Source organism: Saimiri boliviensis, chromosome X (genome assembly GCF_048565385.1).
Source record: "Saimiri boliviensis isolate mSaiBol1 chromosome X, mSaiBol1.pri, whole genome shotgun sequence".
In the NCBI taxonomy this organism is placed as follows: Eukaryota; Metazoa; Chordata; class Mammalia; order Primates; family Cebidae; genus Saimiri; species Saimiri boliviensis.
Window position 1 is genome coordinate 118,031,798 of NC_133470.1, and position 18,841 is coordinate 118,050,638.

Here is an 18,841-nt window from a genome sequence, read left to right on the forward strand (position 1 = left end):
GTTGCCGATTCACTCTACTGACTGTTTCTTTTGCCGTGCAGAAGCTGTGGAGTTTGATGAGGTCCCATTTGTCTATTTTGCCTTTTGTTGCCATTGCTTTTGGCATTTTGGTCATGAAGTCCTTGCCTACAACTATGTCCTGAATGGTTTTGCCTAGATTTTTTTCTAAGGATTTTATGGTATTAGGTCTGATGTTTAAGTCTTTAATCCATCTGGAGTTAATTTTGGTGTAAGGTGTCAGGAAGGGGTCCTGTTTCTGCTTTCTGCACATGGCTAGCCAGTTTTCCCAACACCATTTATTAAACAGGGAGTCCTTTCCCCATTGCTTGTTTTTGTCAGGTTTGTCGAAGATCAGATGGTTGTGGGTATGTTGTATTTCCTCTGAGGCCTCTGTTCTGTTCCATTGGTCTATATCTCTGTTTTGGTACCAGTACCATGCTGTTTTGATTACTGTAGCCTTGCAGTATAGTTTGAAGTCCGATAGTGTGATGCCTCCTGCTTTGTTCTTTTTGCTTAGAATTGACTTGGCTATGCGGGCTCTCTTTTGGTTCCATATGAAGTTTAAGGTGTTTTTTCCAGTTCTGTGAAGAAGGTCATTGGTAGCTTGATGGGAATAGCGTTGAATCTGTAAATTACTTTGGGCAGTATGGCCATTTTCACGATGTTGATTCTTCCTAACCATGAACATGGAATGTTTCTCTATCTGTTTGTATCCTCTCTTATTTCGTTGAGCAATGGCTTGTAGTTCTCCTTGAAGAGGTCCTTTACGTTCCTTGTTAGTTGTATTCCTAGGTACTTTATTCTCTTTGTAGCAATTGTGAATGGCAGTTCGTTCTTGATTTGGCTCTCTTGAAGTCTATTACTGGTGTATAGGAATGCTTGTGATTTTTGCACGTTGATTTTGTATCCTGAGACTTTGCTGAAGTTGTTTATCAGTTTCAGGAGACTTTGGGCTGAGATGATGGGGTCTTCTAGAAATACAATCATGTCATCTGCAAATAGAGACAATTTGATTTCCTCCTTTCCAATTTGGATACACTTTATTTCTTTTTCTTGCCTGATTGCTCTGGCTAGAACTTCCAGCACTATATTGAATAGGAGTGGTGAGAGAGGGCATCCTTGTCTAGTGCCAGATTTCAAAGGGAATGCTTCCAGTTTTTGCCCATTCAGTATGATATTGGCTGTTGGCTTGTCGTAAATAGCTTTTATTGTTTTGAGATACGTTCCGTCAATACCTAGTTTATTGAGGGTTTTTTAGCATAAAGCATTGTTGAATTTTGTCGAAAGCCTTCTCTGCATCAATTGAGATAATCATGTGGTTTTTGTCTTTGGTTCTGTTTATGTGGTGAATTACATTTATGGACTTGTGTATGTTGAACCAGCCTTGCATCCCCGGGATGAATTCTACTTGATCATGGTGGATGAGCTTTTTGATATGCTGTTGCAATCGGTTTGCCAGTATTTTATTGAAGATTTTTGCATCTATGTTCATCATGGATATTGGCCTGAAATTTTCTTTTCTTGTTGAGTCTCTGCCGGGTTTTGGTATCAGGATGATATTTGTCTCGTAAAATGATTTGGGAAGGATTCCCTCTTTTTGGATTGTCTGGAATAGTTTCAGAAGGAATGGTATCAGCTGCTCTTTGTATGTCTGGTAGAATTCAGCTGTGAACCCATCTGGACCTGGGCTTTTTTTGGGTGGTAGGCTCTTTATTGCTGCCTCCACTTCAGACCATGTTATTGGTCTATTCAGGGTTTCGGCTTCTTCCAGGTTTAGGCTTGGGAGGATGCAGGTGTCCAGGAATTTATCCATTTCTTCCAGGTTTACTAGTTTATGTGCAGAGTTGTTTGTAATAATCTCTGATGATGGTTTGGATTTCTGTGGAATCTGTGGTGATATCCCCTTTATCGTTTTTTATTGCATCAATTTGGTTATTCTTTCTTTTCTTTTTTATTAATCTGGCTAGTGGTCTGTCTATTTTGTTGATCTTTTCAAAAAACCAGCTCCTGGATTTATTGATTTTTTGAAGAGTTTTTTGTGTCTCTATTTCCTTCAGTTCTGCTCTGATCTTAGTTATTTCCTGTCTTCTGCTAGGTTTTGAGTTTTTTTGATCTTGCTCCTCTAGCTCTTTCAATTTTGATGATAGGGTGTCAATTTTAGATCTCTCCTTTCTTCTCATGTGGGCACTCATTGCTATATATTTTCCTCTAGAGACTGCTTTAAATGTGTCCCAGAGATTCTGGTATGGTGTGTCTTCGTTCTCATTGGTTTCGAAGAACATCTTTATTTCTGCCTTCATTTCATTGTTTATCCAGTCAACATTCAAGAGCAAGTTGTTCAGTTTCCATGAAGCTGTGAGGTTCTGAGTTAGTTTCTGCATTCTTAGTTCTAACTAGATTGCACTGTAGTCTGAGAGACTGTTTGTTATGATTTCTGTTCTTTTGCATTTGCTGAGGAGTGATTTATTGCCAATGATGTGGTCAATTTTAGAGTAGGTGTGATGTGGTGCTGAGAAGAAAGTATATTCTGTGGATTTGGGGTGGAGAGTTCTGTAAATGTCTATTAGGTTTGCTTGTTCCAGGTCTGTATTCAGGTCCTGGATATCCTTGTTGATTTTCTGTCTGGATGATCTGTCTAATATTGACAATGGGGTGTTAAAGTCTCCCATTATTATTCTGTGGGAGTCTAAGTCTCTTTGTAAGTCATTAAGAACTTGCCTTATGTATCTGGGTGCTCCTGTAGTGGGTGCGTATATATTTAGGATCGTTAGCTCTTCTTGTTGCAGTGATCCTTTTACCATTATGTAATGTCCTTCTTTGTCTCTTTTGATCTTTGTTGCTTTAAAATCTATTTTATCATAGATGAGAATTGCAACTCCTGCCTTTTTTTGCTCTCCATTTGCTTGGTAGATCTTCCTCCATCCCTTTATTTGAGCCTTTTTGTATCCTTGCATGTAAGATGGGTTTCCTGGATACAGCACACTGATGGGTTTTGGCTTTTTATCCAATTTGCCAGTCTATGTCTTTTGATTGGGGCATTTAGTCCATTGACATTTAGGGATAGTATTGTTATGTGTGAATTTGATGCTGTCATTTTGATGCTACCTGGCTGTTTTGTTGGTTAGTTGATGCAGATTCTTGATTGTGTTGATGCTCTTTTACCATTTGGTGTGTTTTTGGAGTGGCTGGTACTGGTTGTTCCTTTCTATGTGTAGAGCCTCTTTCAGGAGTTCTTGTAGAGCAGGTTTGGTGGTGATGAAATCTCTGAGTGCTTGCTTGTTCACAAAGGATTTTATTTTTCCTTCACTTATGAAGCTTAGTTTGGCTGGATAGGAGATTCTGGGTTGAAAGTTCTTTTCTTTAAGGATGTTGAATATTGGCCCCCAATCTCTTCTGGCTTGTAGGGTTTCTGCTGAGAGATCTGCTGTGAGTCTAATGGGCTTCCCTTTGTGAGTAACCCGACCTTTCTCTCTGGCTGCCCTTAGCATTTTCTCTTTCATTTCAACCCTGGTGAATCTGACGATGATGTGCCTTGGGGTTGCTCTTCTTGAGGAATATCTTTGTGGTGTTCTCTGTTTTTCCTGGATTTGAATATTGGTCTGCCTTGCTAGGTTGGGGAAGTTTTCCTGGATAATATCCTGAAGAGTATTTTCCAGCTTGGATTCATTCTCTTCATCACATTCAGGTACACCTATCAGAAGTAGATTAGGTCTTTTCACATAGTCCCACATTTCTTGAAGATTTTGTTCATTCCTTTTTGCGCTTTTTTCTCTGTTCTTGCCTTCTCTTTTTATTTCATTGAGTTGATCTTCAACCTCTGATATCCTTTCTTCTGCTTGGTCAATTCGGCTGTTGAAGCTTGTGCATGCTTCACGAAGTTCTCGTGTTGTGTTTTTCAGCTCCATCAATTCACTTATACTCCTCTCTATGCTGTCCATTCTCGTCAGCAGTTCGTCCAATCTTTTTTCAAGGTTCCTCTTTTCTTTGCATTCGGTTAGAACATGTTCTTTTAGCTCACTGTAGTTTCTTACTACCCACCTTCTGAATTCTGATTCTGTCATTTCATCACCATCCTTCTCTATCCAGTCTGGTTCCCTTGCTGCTGAGGAGTTGTGATCCCTTTTAGGAGGAGAGGTGTTCTGGTTTCGGGAGTTTTCATCCTTTTTGCGCTGGTTTCTTCCCATTTTTGTGGGTTTATCCACCTGTTGTCTGTCTCTGTCCCAGGGAGTTGGAGCTTTATGAGTTTCCGTTGCACTGCTGCCTTTTTTGATTTTTCTTTTAGGTCTGACCCGCCCAGCTAGCAGCACGCGTAGCCACTGCCTGCCCGCAGGGGCTTTGCTGAGCTGCTGTGGGCTCTGCCCAGCTGCCCTGAGCTCTTCCCTGTAGTCCTTTTTATATGGGCATAGTTAGAACTGTCTCAGCAATGGTGGCCCCGCCTCTGTTATGGCAGACTCTCTCTGTTGTGGCAGGTTGCCTTGGCAACGGCAGCCTGCCTCCGTAGTGGTGGAGAGTCTCAGTAATGGCGGAAGCCCCTCCCCCACGGAGCTGGACCCTCCAGGTTCAGCTGTGCTTTGTTTGAAGGGCTCAACCCAGAGGGTTTCCAATTACTGTTTTTGTTTTCGTTGTTGTTGGGGGTGGAGGGGTGGGACCAACCGAGCCTGATCACCTGGCTCCCTGACTCAGAGTCTTTTCTTTTAAGTTGAACGACCCCGTGTTCCAGTCGCTTGTTGAAAAGGCGCCGGGATCTCCTGTGCTGCGACTCACGGAGTCGGCTCGAACTGCGGCGCTGGCTCCTGGCGGATTTTTTGCCTAGGAATCTACTGGCCTGGCTCGCTATTTCAGATGAATGGGCAACTCTGCCGTCTCAGGGCTCTGCTCGCCAGCTAAGAGGGCTCCCAGACCAGTGGCTTTTGTATGGAGAACGGCAGCAACAGGGCGTGGTCACAGCAGCTGCGCGGGTGGGATCAGCCCCGTGGGGGCCAAAACAGCCGCACTGGCTGGGACTGCGATGCTGGCTACCCCTCTGCCTGGGTATCTCCTGGTCTGTGGGCAATAAGAGTTCGTCTGGAAATGCGGCGTCCACTCACCCTCTGCACTTTCACTGGGAGCTGAAGTCCTGAGCTGTTCTTAGGCGGCCATCTTCCCAGCATTCCCCTAAACTTTCTTTTGTGTATATACTTAGTAGTGGATAGCTGCGTCATATGGTAGCTCAATTTTTAGCATAATAAAAATATAAAAATGAATGATAATGATGTTAATTATGTGTTTCATTAGCATATGCTAAATACTCTATAGTGAGGAAAAGTTAATTATTTATCCTACCTGATTCATTTCTGCTTCCATGGAAAGTGAACCTCCTGTGCTTCAAGGATACTAGCTGAAGGGAAAGCATTTGGAGAGGCAGTAAGGATCATCATAAATATGTTAAATAGAACAAACTGTGATGAAAAATATAAATGTACTAAAAACTAGAGATGAGTAGGTAAAAGCACGTTCCACTCTAAAATATAGAGGAAGAGCAACTTTTCATAGCTTCTCTTACATCTCCATTTTTGTCTTTGATCAACAGAAATATTTTGAGTCCCTTTCTATAAAACAAGCACTGTGCTATAGGTGTCTAGAGTACCTCCACTGGGTATAGAGCAATGAACAAAACAGACAAGGCCCTCACTCTTATGAGTCTTGTGGGGAAAAGAAAACCTAATCGAGTAATCACACAAATGTCAAAAATACAACTGTTGTGAGTGTAAAGTATGAAAACTACATGATCCTATAACCTTGTTGCAAAGGTCAAAAAAGGTTTCCGTGAGAAAGACAGAAAGATTAGAAACTGGGACTTTTCTCAGGGGATACACTTTACAGCTGCAAGAGGTTCCATTCTTATGGACTACAACATAAAAAGCATCCCCAGGAGTTGTGCAATGTGGTGGAACTGGAGTTGATGATGGAGGTAAAATCAGAAAGATGAGTAGGAGTGACTTAAGTTAATATCATGGGGTTTCTTTCTAAGAAAACTTTGTACAAAATTCTTGTTGCAGAAGAAAGAAAGCATGGCAAATTGGTTTCTACAAAGGCTAGTAAGAACTGAGTAGAAAGAGAATGAGAGCAAAAAATGGCAAGATAAACTTGTAGAAATAAGGAAGAGGAGCCAGAAAAGTCATGATCTCAGAGATTTCTGGGGGAATTTAATTTTTATCCTATAGTCATGGGAAGCCAGTGAAGACTTAAGCAAGAGTGCTGGTAGGGCATGATTTAAAACATTTTTCTACTGCATACACAGATAATTTAGAATTGGGAGGTGGATGTTGGTACACAAATTAGAGCCTTCTAGAGTGTTTTGGGCATTGATATTTAAGGAGTATAATGATGATTGTGGCAGGAATTAAAATAAGAAAAAGGAATTCAATGCATTTAGGAGGTATATTTGATTTCAGTTGTATATGGAAAAGAGGAGAGATTTGTGAATGACACCTAGATTTCTATCTTGCATAACTTGATGATCAGTGCTTCCATTCATTAAGAGAGAAGAATTGAAAGTGGACCAGGTAGGGGTCAGTTTGGGGACTGTTAACCATCAATTCAGTTTTAGAAATGTCAAATTTGAAAGATCTAAGAGATACCATGTAGGCAATTTGTTTCACAAATTTGAATAAAAAATGTTAATAGCTTTGGCCAGAATATTGCTAGTGGAACTGGAGAAAAGTGGAAATGCATTCAGAAGATTTAGAAGATGTAGTCAATACGTCTTAGAAACTGATTAAATATTGGAAATGAAGAAGATGGAAGTGTGTCAGGGATGACTCTAGTTTTAGACTTATGCAACTACATGGATAACCAAGATGAGTGATTGATGCTTGGATTAAAAGAGTATATATTTGACTATAGTATTCTTTGTGCTGTGCCTCCAAGGAAGCTAAGTGAAAGAAGGGATGCACGATGGGGGTGAGGGGGACTCTAAACTATGCATATGTGGTAGAAACATATGTGTACTTTTGAATTTTTCAGCATAAATTAGGCCCAAGAAAGATTCTCATTTGCTCGTTATTTGTTCCCTTATCTCTTTGGTTGAATAAGTAATCATTTCTAAGGTAAGCAGTTAAAATGGAAAGTCATTACTTTGCTAGGAGGTGTTCATATGCATTCTTTAAGCACAGATACATATACTTCAGGGGCAATTTTCTGATCTGAATTTCTTTTAGTGAGTATTTTTATTTGCATTTCTAGGGCTGTGGTTCTGTTTTATCACAAGCAAAAGAAAGATCAGTCCTGAAGTTTGGAAATTACTTTGACTAAGCACCTGTTACAGCTTTTGCTTCCTATGCTAATCTACCATAAAACTTGAGTTATCCTCATTAAGTTTGCATCACTGGCAATTATATGGTGATTCTTTTTTCATAATAAAAATCCACTTGGTTTTGCCATGTAGACCATAGAGATAATTAAAGTGGATTAACCAAAGACTTACATGATTAACAGTTTTTGACATACCCGCAAATCTACTGTAAGCAAGTGATGACTACTGGCAGAGTTTGTTTCCAGGACTGTTACCTTTTGAATATCAATGAAAGAAGGTTTAAAATCATTATTTGTGAAGAGGTATCTGAATAAAATCTTTATATTTAAGTGGAACCTTTTTAGTGGAATGGAGTAATCCCTTTAATCCTTCATGTCTTCAACCAATTATGAAATGACTTGTTTCTTCCTGCATCCATTTTTCAAATATGAACAGAAATCCCTCCCAAGATCTCTCAACACTTTTCAATAAGTTATATGGGAAAGGTGTGTGCATGTGGGTGGCAGGAGAGTATGGTTGTTAAGAGGACTTACTTGAATAGAGGTAGATAGGGCAGCTGACTAAGGTGATTTTATTTTTGTCTCAGTACACTTTCTTTACTTGGCAGTACTTCATACCTGCAAAGAACAATTCCTAGGACTTATAAATCCATTTTCTTTATTTTTTAAAAAATATGGAATGCTTCACAAATTGCCATTTTCTTAAGGAAGTAATAATTTTATAACACCAACCTGAAAAATGAAAACACCTTGGGAGACTTGCACGCTGCAGGGATTGCTTAGAGTGTGTCTGATATCATTAAATGTTTTGTGATGTATATCTGGAGTTCAGTTTTGTTGGCTTTCTGAAAATATGCCAGTATAAGGTAGCCAAGAAATCTGATTTTAGGTAATAAGTTGGATCTTTTTGAATAGAAACATGACATTTTGATATAAGAACAAACCATTACATTATCTTTTTTAAAAAATAACTTGAGGCAGGGCATGGTGGTTCATGCCTGTAATCCCAGCACTTTGGGAGGCCAAGGTGGGTGAATCACCTGAGATCGACCATTCAAGAGCAGCCTGACCAACATGGAAAAAACCCATCTCTACTGAAAAGATAAAATTAGCAGGGTGTGGTGGCACATGCCTGTAATCCCAGCTACTTGGGAGGCTGAGGCAGGAGAATCGCTTGAACCTGGAAGGCGATTGAGTTGCAGTGAGCTGAGATTGCACCATTGCACTCCAGCCTGGGCAACAAGAGTGAAACTCTGTCTTAAAAAAAAAAAAAAAAAAAGGAACTTGGTACAGTGTGCCAGAGACAGCCTCAATTTATCTCTGAACTCTACCCCATCTCTAAAGCTTATCTCACTTTATTTCATATAATACCTAGGTGTCACTTTTCATTTTATCCCTGATTCCTAAAGCAAAAATTGTCTTTGTCAAAACGTCCTGGGTTGTTTCTGCTTCTAGTTGTGGCTTATCTGTTATGACAATCTTTCAGAAAAAAAAAGAGTACTCTCAGAACTTACTCCCATGTCTTCTCCACCATCTGGCTTATCCAGCCCAGTGGTGATTGCCTTTTGCCAAAGCCTGGAGCCAAGAAGGCAGTTAACAACACTTTTATTGCTAAAGTAAAATGATAAATTCACACATAAATTACAAATAATAAAGAGTACAAAAAATTACCTGTAATCACACCACCCAGGGAATCATTGTTAATATCTATTGAATATTCTTTGGTATTAAATACAAAGATGAATATAATTTTATATGCATGAGATTACACAAACATGCCATTTTATCATCTACTTTTGACCTAAAATATTATGTCTTTCCATGTCAATGTATAGAGAGTTGTACAATTATTATTATGATTTTTATTTAAGTAGAGCTAGGATCTTGTTATATTGCCCAAGCTGGTCTGGAACACCTGGCCTCAAGCAAGCCTCCTGACTCTGCCTTCAAAAGTGCTGAGATTATAGGCATGAGCCACCATGCCCAGCCTGTGCAATCATTTTAATGCTTGTATAGTGATGCATTATGTATATTGACATTGTTTATTTAATTAGGTTGGCAATTTGAACAAAAAATTTGGAGTAGGTAAAGCACGTCTTTACCATCTTATTCTTTCATATTTTTTCCTGTCTCCCCTGATTGTTTGTTCCTTCTCTCATTCCTGCTCTGTCTAGAGCACTCTAGGCTAAGGAAAGCTCAATAGCTTACTCCACTGGGACTGTCTATATATTATCAGACCTCTTATAACCTGAAAAAGAGGCAAGATCCAAACAGGAATTTCTAGTGATGTCCTTCAGATGGGTGGGAGGGCAAATTGTTCAGCATTCACTTTTCTTTTCCTTTTTCCTTTCATTACTGACATTCTAAAATAACTAATCCTTATGAAAAATCCTTTCCCATTTTTAAAAATCACTTCACATGTTTTCCAGTTCCCCAATATTAAACTGCATTCTCAAAGGCTACCAGTGATTTTCTGATTACTACATTCAAAGCCACATTTTATTCCTTACCTCTATGCCATGTCAGAAGGATTAGCTGCTCCTTAGAACCCTTTCCTTGTAGATTTGTCACCTATATTTCTGATTATGCATCCTCTGTTCCCTTGGGTGGCTTTTCTTTCTGCTTTCTTACTATGGAGAACCCAGAGACTCAGTCTTAGGCCTTTTGTCCTTTCATCTTTACTCTTTTTTTTCCCTTTAAACCACGCTTCCTTCAAACTTCCCTGTGTCTGTCAAAGGTGACACTATTCTTTAAATCACTCAGACCTCAGAGGTTGAAGTTATCTTTGACTCTGCTTTTTCTTCCTAATTCAATCAGTCTTTACATTCTGTCAGCTATTTCTTCAAAATAACCTTCCATGTACTTTCATATACTGTAAATTGTACAACCTCTTTGGAAGGCATTTAGACACTGTCTATCAAAAATCTAAAATGCATATACTTTGACCTACCATTTCCAATTTTGTGAAACTATCCTATGGAAATACTCAAGTGTGTCAACATATGTAAACACAGATACTCTTTGAAGCACTAGTTAAAATAGCCCCAAACAGGAAACTACCTATGAGGCAACAGGGAACTGGTTAATGGTACATCTATTCTATGAACACAGCTATTAGTAAGTGTAGGGTGGATTCATAAGTAGTGACAAGAAAAAGTATCCATGGCACATTGTTAAGATAAAAATATGAATTGTGGGCTAGCACATATAGCATGTATAATATAATCCCATTTTGGTTACACACTTATATATAGATACATCCACATATGTACTGTGTATGTAGAAAAAAAGTCAAGAAATATGCACGAAATTATTGAAAATAATTAAGCATAGGAAAAGTGATTTGGAGGGAGGGTGGAGTTTGCTTTCACTTTCTAATTTATATACTTATAATTGGGAGTTTTAAAAATATGCATGACTTGCTTTTATAATTATTAAAATATTTTATATTTTCTCATTTGTTTCTGACTGAACACTATTTTAAATCTGCATCACCTGATATCTGCCTGTCTCTCTCTATATATATATCTACAACAGTTTTCTCAGGGTTCCTACCAGCTCCAATTACTTTATTAGCTGTCTGACATTAGCCTTTGAGAACCTGTTTGAAATAAGGCTACCTACTCTGACTATTTCTTTGAGTCTTAAGTTTAAAAGCAAATAATGCTTATGAGTAAGCTTTGAAAAACTGTTAAGCACAATGCTGATATAAAGCATCACCTCTAACAGAGGCTGGTAGTATATCCTAAGCCTGAGGACTGGGTAAGGTCTGTGAGATCACACAAGTAGCAACACTGAGTTTACAGAACTAAAGCTCTAAGTGTGAAATGGCCAAGTTATTCAACAGGGTTCTTCAGCTACAATGTATAAACCTGCCCAAACTAACTTTAACATTCACATCACCACTGATTTTAACTAGATTGGCTGAGAGAGCAGCCTCCTAAAGCTATTCATCTTTGCAGTGGTAAACAATGCAAGCAGTTTGTTAGAGCTCAGCCATTAAACTCACACTTATTTGTAAGCCTAACTGGTACTATTAACATTACAAGGACACAGGAGCCTAAATAATAATGTGGAAACAGAGTTAGAAATGTATTCTAAATATTTAGAAGTATATCCATTTCCCTTTAAATGTGCTAGTTTAATAAAAGCATATGGTCTGCCTAATGAAAAATTTCATTACTTGCATTGAGCTGTAGCAAGGAAATTGCATCTAGCATGTATGTGCTATAGGTACAAAATCTGTTTAGTGCTGCTCCCGTCACTTATTGTGCCAATGAAGACATGAAAACATTTGTATTGGCATTAGTTTTTGCTTGACATAGACAAATGAAAGAATTAACTGGGAAGTTTGTTACACTATTATAGTCCATAGTGTAACAAACCTCCCAGTTAATTCTACTATAATAGTGTAACAAACCTCCAGTTAGATAGTCTACTATAATAGTGTAACATTATACTATACAAAATGTGTAACATTATACTATATAAAAATAATACTAGTTTTTAAGTCCTTGAGCAATATTTTATATTTTATTTATTATTATTATTTTTATTTTGAACAGGGTCTTACTCTGTCACTCAGGCTGGAGTGCAAGGGCATGAGCTCAGCTCACTGCCAACTTTTGCCTCCTGTTTTCAAGCAATTCTCCCACCTTGGCCTCCCAAGTAGCTGGGACTACAGGCATACACCACCATACTCAGCTAATTTTTGTATTTTTGATAGATACAGGGTTTCACCATGTTGGCTAGGCTGATTTTGAACTCCTGACCTCAAGTAACCCACCCATCTCGACCTCGCAAAGTGCTGTGATTATAGGCACAGGTATGAGCCACTATGCCCAGCTACCTTGAGCAATAATGTCACAAACTCTTGTTCCATGTGACTATTTTTGCATAGTGATTTGACTTTGTAGTGCAGTGTGGTTATTACTGCTGATGACTGAAACTGGACCTGAGGTCAAATAATGTTCTCAAAAGAATTTCAGTGTCTATCAGCCACCCCAGCTCCCACTCTCACTCACGGGGACAGGGATTAGACAAGACATTCAATAAATATTTTTCCTACTATAAACTAGTAAGTCATAACCATTATGGATATGGAAGTGGACAGAACCCTCAAGAATCTCACAGTCCGTTAAATGCTTTGGGTATTCCTGTCCAAGGAATATGCTTATCTTGGTTGCAGTTGGCAACTAAGAGGACAGAAAGGCCACTGTACTTTCCATACTAAATTGTCACCTCAGACAGTGACAATTAAAGAAGGTAAGCGTTTGTAAAATACAATGTATATTTATGGGTAGGCTGAATTCTATTTTAATGTTGTCAACACCAGTCCTTTGTATGCACTTCAAAATATATACTATGTTTTTTACTGTTGGCGAAGTAGAAGATGTATATTTTCTTACGGAAGACTTCACATTATTTTTAATACAGATCTTTTACAAATAACTCAGCATATTTCACACTTCATAAGCCAAGCAGATATTTTATGTGGTAGGGTAATATTTTAAATCATTAATCAATGTGATCTAATGCTCACACATGCATACCCAATTATGCTCCTTAGCTCAACATTCATTGTGGCCTGTAACTCACAAATTTTAATAGAAACTTTTGTTTTTGGGCATTTGCAATTCAATTTAACAAGGATTTTTTGTTTCCTACTGTGTGCTTCATGAATTGTTCTAGGCACTGGCTGGGATTACAATGATAAATAAAGCACAGTCTTTTCTCTTATGGATTCACCACATAGATTCACCAGATAGGTTGGTAGGCTCAGTGTCTGAAGTGGCTAAAATTTGGGATGTGCCCTCAGATTATCTTTATGCCAACAAGAAAAAAACACTTGTATTTTGGGAAGGTGATAGGTCAAAAGCAGTTGGAATGTGGGGGAAGGCTAGCGTGGAGTTTGATATAACAAAGGCCAAATTATGACTAGGGGCTTATTTAGCGATACTTAAAAGTTGAAGTCTGATCAATTCAAAATTGAATTTCCAACTGTCTTGATTTTTCTGTCACTTTCTGTTTCACAATTTAAAAAGGCAAGGCTTGTTTGTGCCTTGCTTAAGAAAGTGAAGTACATTAAATGACCCAAGGTTATGTATTATGAAAAACAATAACTGGATTAATTAAATATCTGTTTGAAAGCATCTTGTTTACATTTGTCACCTTATCATTTCACAGAAAGACATCAATAACCTTTTAAAATAACACCTAGGAAATGATAGGGCTACTGAATTTGGATCCAACAAATGACATATTTTAAGGTAGTAGATGATGAGTTCCACAGCAATAAAAATGTGAAGGTGCCTGTAGGCAATGATAAGTTTCTGGGTGATCAAACCATAAAGCCATATTTTAAAATGTCACTTATCTTTCCATGTGGTTGAGAGGTTTGCAAAGCTTGTTCAGGGTCCGAGATGGAGGCCACCAGCTTACGGTATGTGCCGGGGCCACACAAAGACTGCTGTCAGCTTCTACCCTGTTGAACCAAGGGCATAAAAAATATCTTAATCAGTGGCTTATTTCACCAGAGGATCATGAGAGCCCAAAGGAGCTTTGTTAACATATTGAGAAAGCCTCCAGCTGATTCAATCTAAAAGTGTAAGAAATCTATATTTTTTGGATTATTTAGGCGGGTATTTTAGTATTTGTGGAATGCTGGCAGGAACAAAACCTACAAAAAAATAACAAAATTGATAGATGCCCCATTGTCCCTCAGTTGATGTACAGAATGTATGGAAGAAGCTCTGAGATTTGAGGCTTACATTGTACATTTAGTAGGTAAATATTTTCCAGAATTTCTCAAAAGATGCTTAAAGTTGCAAATTTACAAATTTATACAAATAGTACACAGCTCTAGAAATGATTCTTTTTTTATTGTACTTTAAGTTTTGGGGTACATGTGCAGATCATGCAGGATTGTTGCATTGGTACATACATGGCAAGGTGGTTTTCTGCCTTCATTACCCCCATCACCTATATCTGGCATTTCTGCCCATGTTATCCCTCTCCACCCTCCCCACACCCCACTGTCTCTCCCCTAGCCTCTCCAACAGAGCCCAGTGTTTGATGCTCCCCCACTCTGTCCATGTATCCTCATTGTTCAATACCTGCCTATGAGTGAGAACATGCAGCGTTTGATTTTCTGTTCTTGTGTCAGTTTGCTGAGAAGGATGGTGTTCAGATTCATCCATGTCCCTACGAAGGACACAAACTCATCATTTTTTATGGCTGTGTAGTATTCCATGGTGTATATGTGCCACATTTTCTTTGTCCAGTCTATCTTTGATGGGCATTTGGGTTGGTTCCAGGTCTTTGCTATTGTAAACAGTGCCACAATGAACATATGTATGCATGTGTCTTTGTAATAGAACGATTTATAATCCTTTTGGTATATACCCAGTAATGGGATTGCTGGGTCAAATGTATTTTCTATTTCTAGGTCCCTGAGGAATCACCACACTGTCTATCACAATGGTTGAACTAATTTACACTCCCACCAACAGTATAAAAGCGTTCCTGTTTATCCACATCCTCTCTAGCATCTGTTGTTTCCAGATTTTTTAATGATCACCATTCTAACTGGTGTGAGATGATATCTCAATGTGGTTTTGATTTGCATTTCTCTAATGACCAGTGATGATGAGTGTTTTTTCATATATTTGTTGGCCTCATATATGTATTCTTTTGAATAGTTTCTGATCATATCCTTCACCCACTTTTGAATGGGTTTTTTTTTTCTTGTAAATCTGTTTTACTTCTTTGTGGATTCTGGGTATTAGCCCTTTGTCAGATGGGTAGATTGCAATTTTTTTTCCCATTCTGTTGGTTACCAGTTCACTCTAATGATTGTTTCTTTTGCTGTACAGAAGCTCTGAAGTTTAATTAGAGCCCATTTGTCTATTTTGGCTTTTGTTGCCATTGCTTTTGGTGTTTTAGTCATGAAGTCCTTGCCTATGCCTATATCCTGAATGGTTTGGCCTAGGTTTTCTTCTAGGGTTTTTATGGCATAATCTGGCACTAGGCAAGAATGCCGTCTCTCACCACTCCTATTCAATACAGTATTCGAAGTTCTATCCAGAGCAATCAGGCAAGAAAAAAAAAAAAAAGGGTATTCAATTAGGAAACGAGGAAGTCAAACTCTATTTCCAGATGACATGATTGTTTATGTAGAAGTCCCCACTGTCTCAGCCCAAAATCTCCCTAAGCTCATAAGTAACTTCAGCAAAGTCTCAGGATACAACATGAGTGTGCAGAAATCACAAGCATTCCTATACACAAATAAAAGACAAACAGAGAGTCAAATCATGAGTGAACTCCCATTCACAATTGCTACAAAGATAATAAAATACCTAGGAATACAACCAACAAACGATGTAAAGGACCTCTTCAAGAAGAACTACAAACCACTGCTCAAGGAAATAAGAGAGGACACAAACAGATGGAAAAACATTCTGTGCTCATGGTTAGGAAGAATCAATGTGAAAATGGCCATACTGCCCAAAGAAATTTAAAGATTCAACTCTATCCCCATCAAACTACCAAAGAACAACTTCACAGAACTGGAAACAAACACTTTAAACTTCATATGGAACCAAGAAAGAGCCCACATAGCCAAGACAATCTTAAGCAAAAAGAACAAAGCTGGAGGCATCATGCTGCCTGACTTCAAACTATACTACAAGGCTACAGTAATCAAAACAGCATGGTACTGGTAGCAAAACAAATATATAGACCAATGGAACAGAAAGGCCTTGGAAGCAACACCACACATCTACAATCATCTGGTATTTGACAAACTTGACAAAAACAAGCAATGGGGAAAGGATTCCCTGTTTAATAAATGGTGTTGGGAAAACTGACTAGCCATGTGCAGAAAGCAGAAAATGGACCCCTTCCTGACACCTACACCAAAATTAACTCCAGATGGATTAAAGATAGAAACATAACAAATGATTCTTGTAAAGAATTTTAAATAGTACAAGGAACTGCTTAGAATAAATGAATAAAAGCAAACAATAGTAGGGTATATTCAGTATGACCTCAATGACAAGGAGACATATAGGGAACCAAAAATATATAATAGAAGGAATGGTGCTAAAAATATTCATGGAGGTTTCCTTTAGGAAGGTGATGGGATTATGGGGTATTCTCTTTCTTTTTAATATTTTCATGTACTTTCCAAATATCCCATAATGAATACATTGTTAAAAAATAATGTGACTACGTGTTATTGTTAAGAATTGGGCAATATAAGAAAACACAATGAGCAAAATAAAAAGTACCCATAACCCCACAATCACAAAACAACTATTGTTAGCATTTTGGTATATATCCTCTTGTTCTTTAAAAAAAAGTACTATTCATTTTAATTGTCTCAATGCATATTTTAAAATAATACTGTACATTCTTTTAACCTACTCTTCTATTATGAAATATTTTAAGCATACAGTAAAGCACAGTGAATAGAATAATAAAGCAAATACCTGTGTATATACAACCCAGCTTTGTCAAATATCAACATTTTTCCATTTTCAGATTATTCATATGCAGATCATTTTGTGTTGTTTTAAAAATCAAATAGATGCAGTTAATGTCACCTGTTTACTTCTTTATCATATTCCATTTATTTTCTCCCTCTCTCCCTTAAGGAATACTTTTTTGATTTTGTTATTCCAATAATATCTTTATTATATATATGTATATTCATAAAACATACAGGTATTTGATAGATATTCATGTTAATAAACTATGTATATACACACACACTTGCATTTTTAACACAATCTTATTATTTTTTAAGATTTGACTATATCATTAAATATAATTTGACTCATTTATTTCAATTGCTGTGTCGTATTCCATTTTATGACTTTAGCACACTTTACCTATTCTGTTGCTGATGGAGATTTAGATTATTCAAATTTTTCACCAACATAAATATTGCTACAATGAATATTATTTCACTTGTCTCCTTCCTCAGTTATGTATATGATAGCCTTTCTAGAACAAGGATCAAGAAAATATTACCATGGGCTTTATCTGTCTAGTTACCTGATTTTGTAAATGAAGTTTTATTGGAACACCAGTACATCCAATTAGTTTTGGTCTATGTCTGCTTTTGTGTCACAAAGACAGAGATTGTACGGACTGCAAAACCAAAAATAGTTACCATTTGGCCCTTTACAGAAAAGTTGATGATCTTGATCTGTGGTACTATCTAGGCATGAAATTTCTGGGTACAAGGTCCAAATCTTCAACTTCAGAAATAAAGTCAAATTATTCTACAATATGTTTGTGCAAAATGATATTCTTTCACTTGTGGGTATGATTTTCTCTGGCTCCATATCTTTGCCAACACTTGGCAACATGAGATTTAAAGATTTTTGCCAGTCTGTTGGCTAATATTGGTATCTCTCTGTAATTTTAATGTGCATTTCCATTATTACTGGTGAGGCTGAGAAACTTTTCAAATGTTTATCAGCCATTTTTATAAATCTGTGATTTCTCTATTAATATCCTTTGCCTACTTTTTCTGTTGACCTACTTGCTATGATTATGTCTTTATATAATCTCAATATCAATCCTTTGCTGATATGTATGGCTTATGTAGTTATTTTATTGAATAGAAATTTTGCCTTTTAATGCAGTCAGATTTAGCAGTTTCCATTACAGTTTGTGCTCCTTTATTGTCTTTTTTAGATCCTCATTATTCCCTATCCTGAGGCCATCTTCTATTTCCAAAATTTTAAAGTTTTCTTTCTTATTCATCTCCTCAATTCACTTGAAATTTATTTGTATGGTGTGATATAGGCACTTAATTGTAATATGCTTTTCCATATATGTCACAAGTGTCTTTTGATGTCAACAGAGAACTCTACATCATTATTTAATGACTGCGTATATTATTCTAATTCATTTATTGAATCTCTATTTGTTTCATATGTAGGCTATTACAGATTTTCTCTTTCTTTATAAATAATGATAAGGTAAACATTCTTCTAAAATGAATAATTTTCACAATCAGAAAGATAGGAAGCAGGAAACTACTGGTAGTGTAAAAAATTACCAACACCGTCATGGTAGTCTTATATTAAAAATTCATGAATTTAGAGAGTGTTTATTAATTACATCTTATGGGCAAGGAACTGTTTCCAGGTGCTAAAGATATGTAGTGTGTATGGTGGTGGATTGACACTCAGCCTGTAGTACAACTTCCTTCTGGTGTGCTTTTCTATATTGGCAAGTTTTGAAAGCTAAAAATCCATATCTTACAGAGTCTCTCATATCTAGATGTCTTCTGTATCCACCAAATAGATGCTCTGACATGGGGTTTGGGGGCAGAAATGGGGCAGTTGGCCATACCACTGGTCTTGCTGTTGCTACCCTCAAGCACAGCTGTGGAGAGGGTGGGCATTTCTGAAGCAGCGTTCTGGGGTTAAGTCAGTAGCTTTGTGGCGATTTCGAGGCAGTATGATGGGGGCTATGAGTATTTCCTGGATTATATGTATAGTAGTGTGTTCTATAGCTCAATATTTCCTAC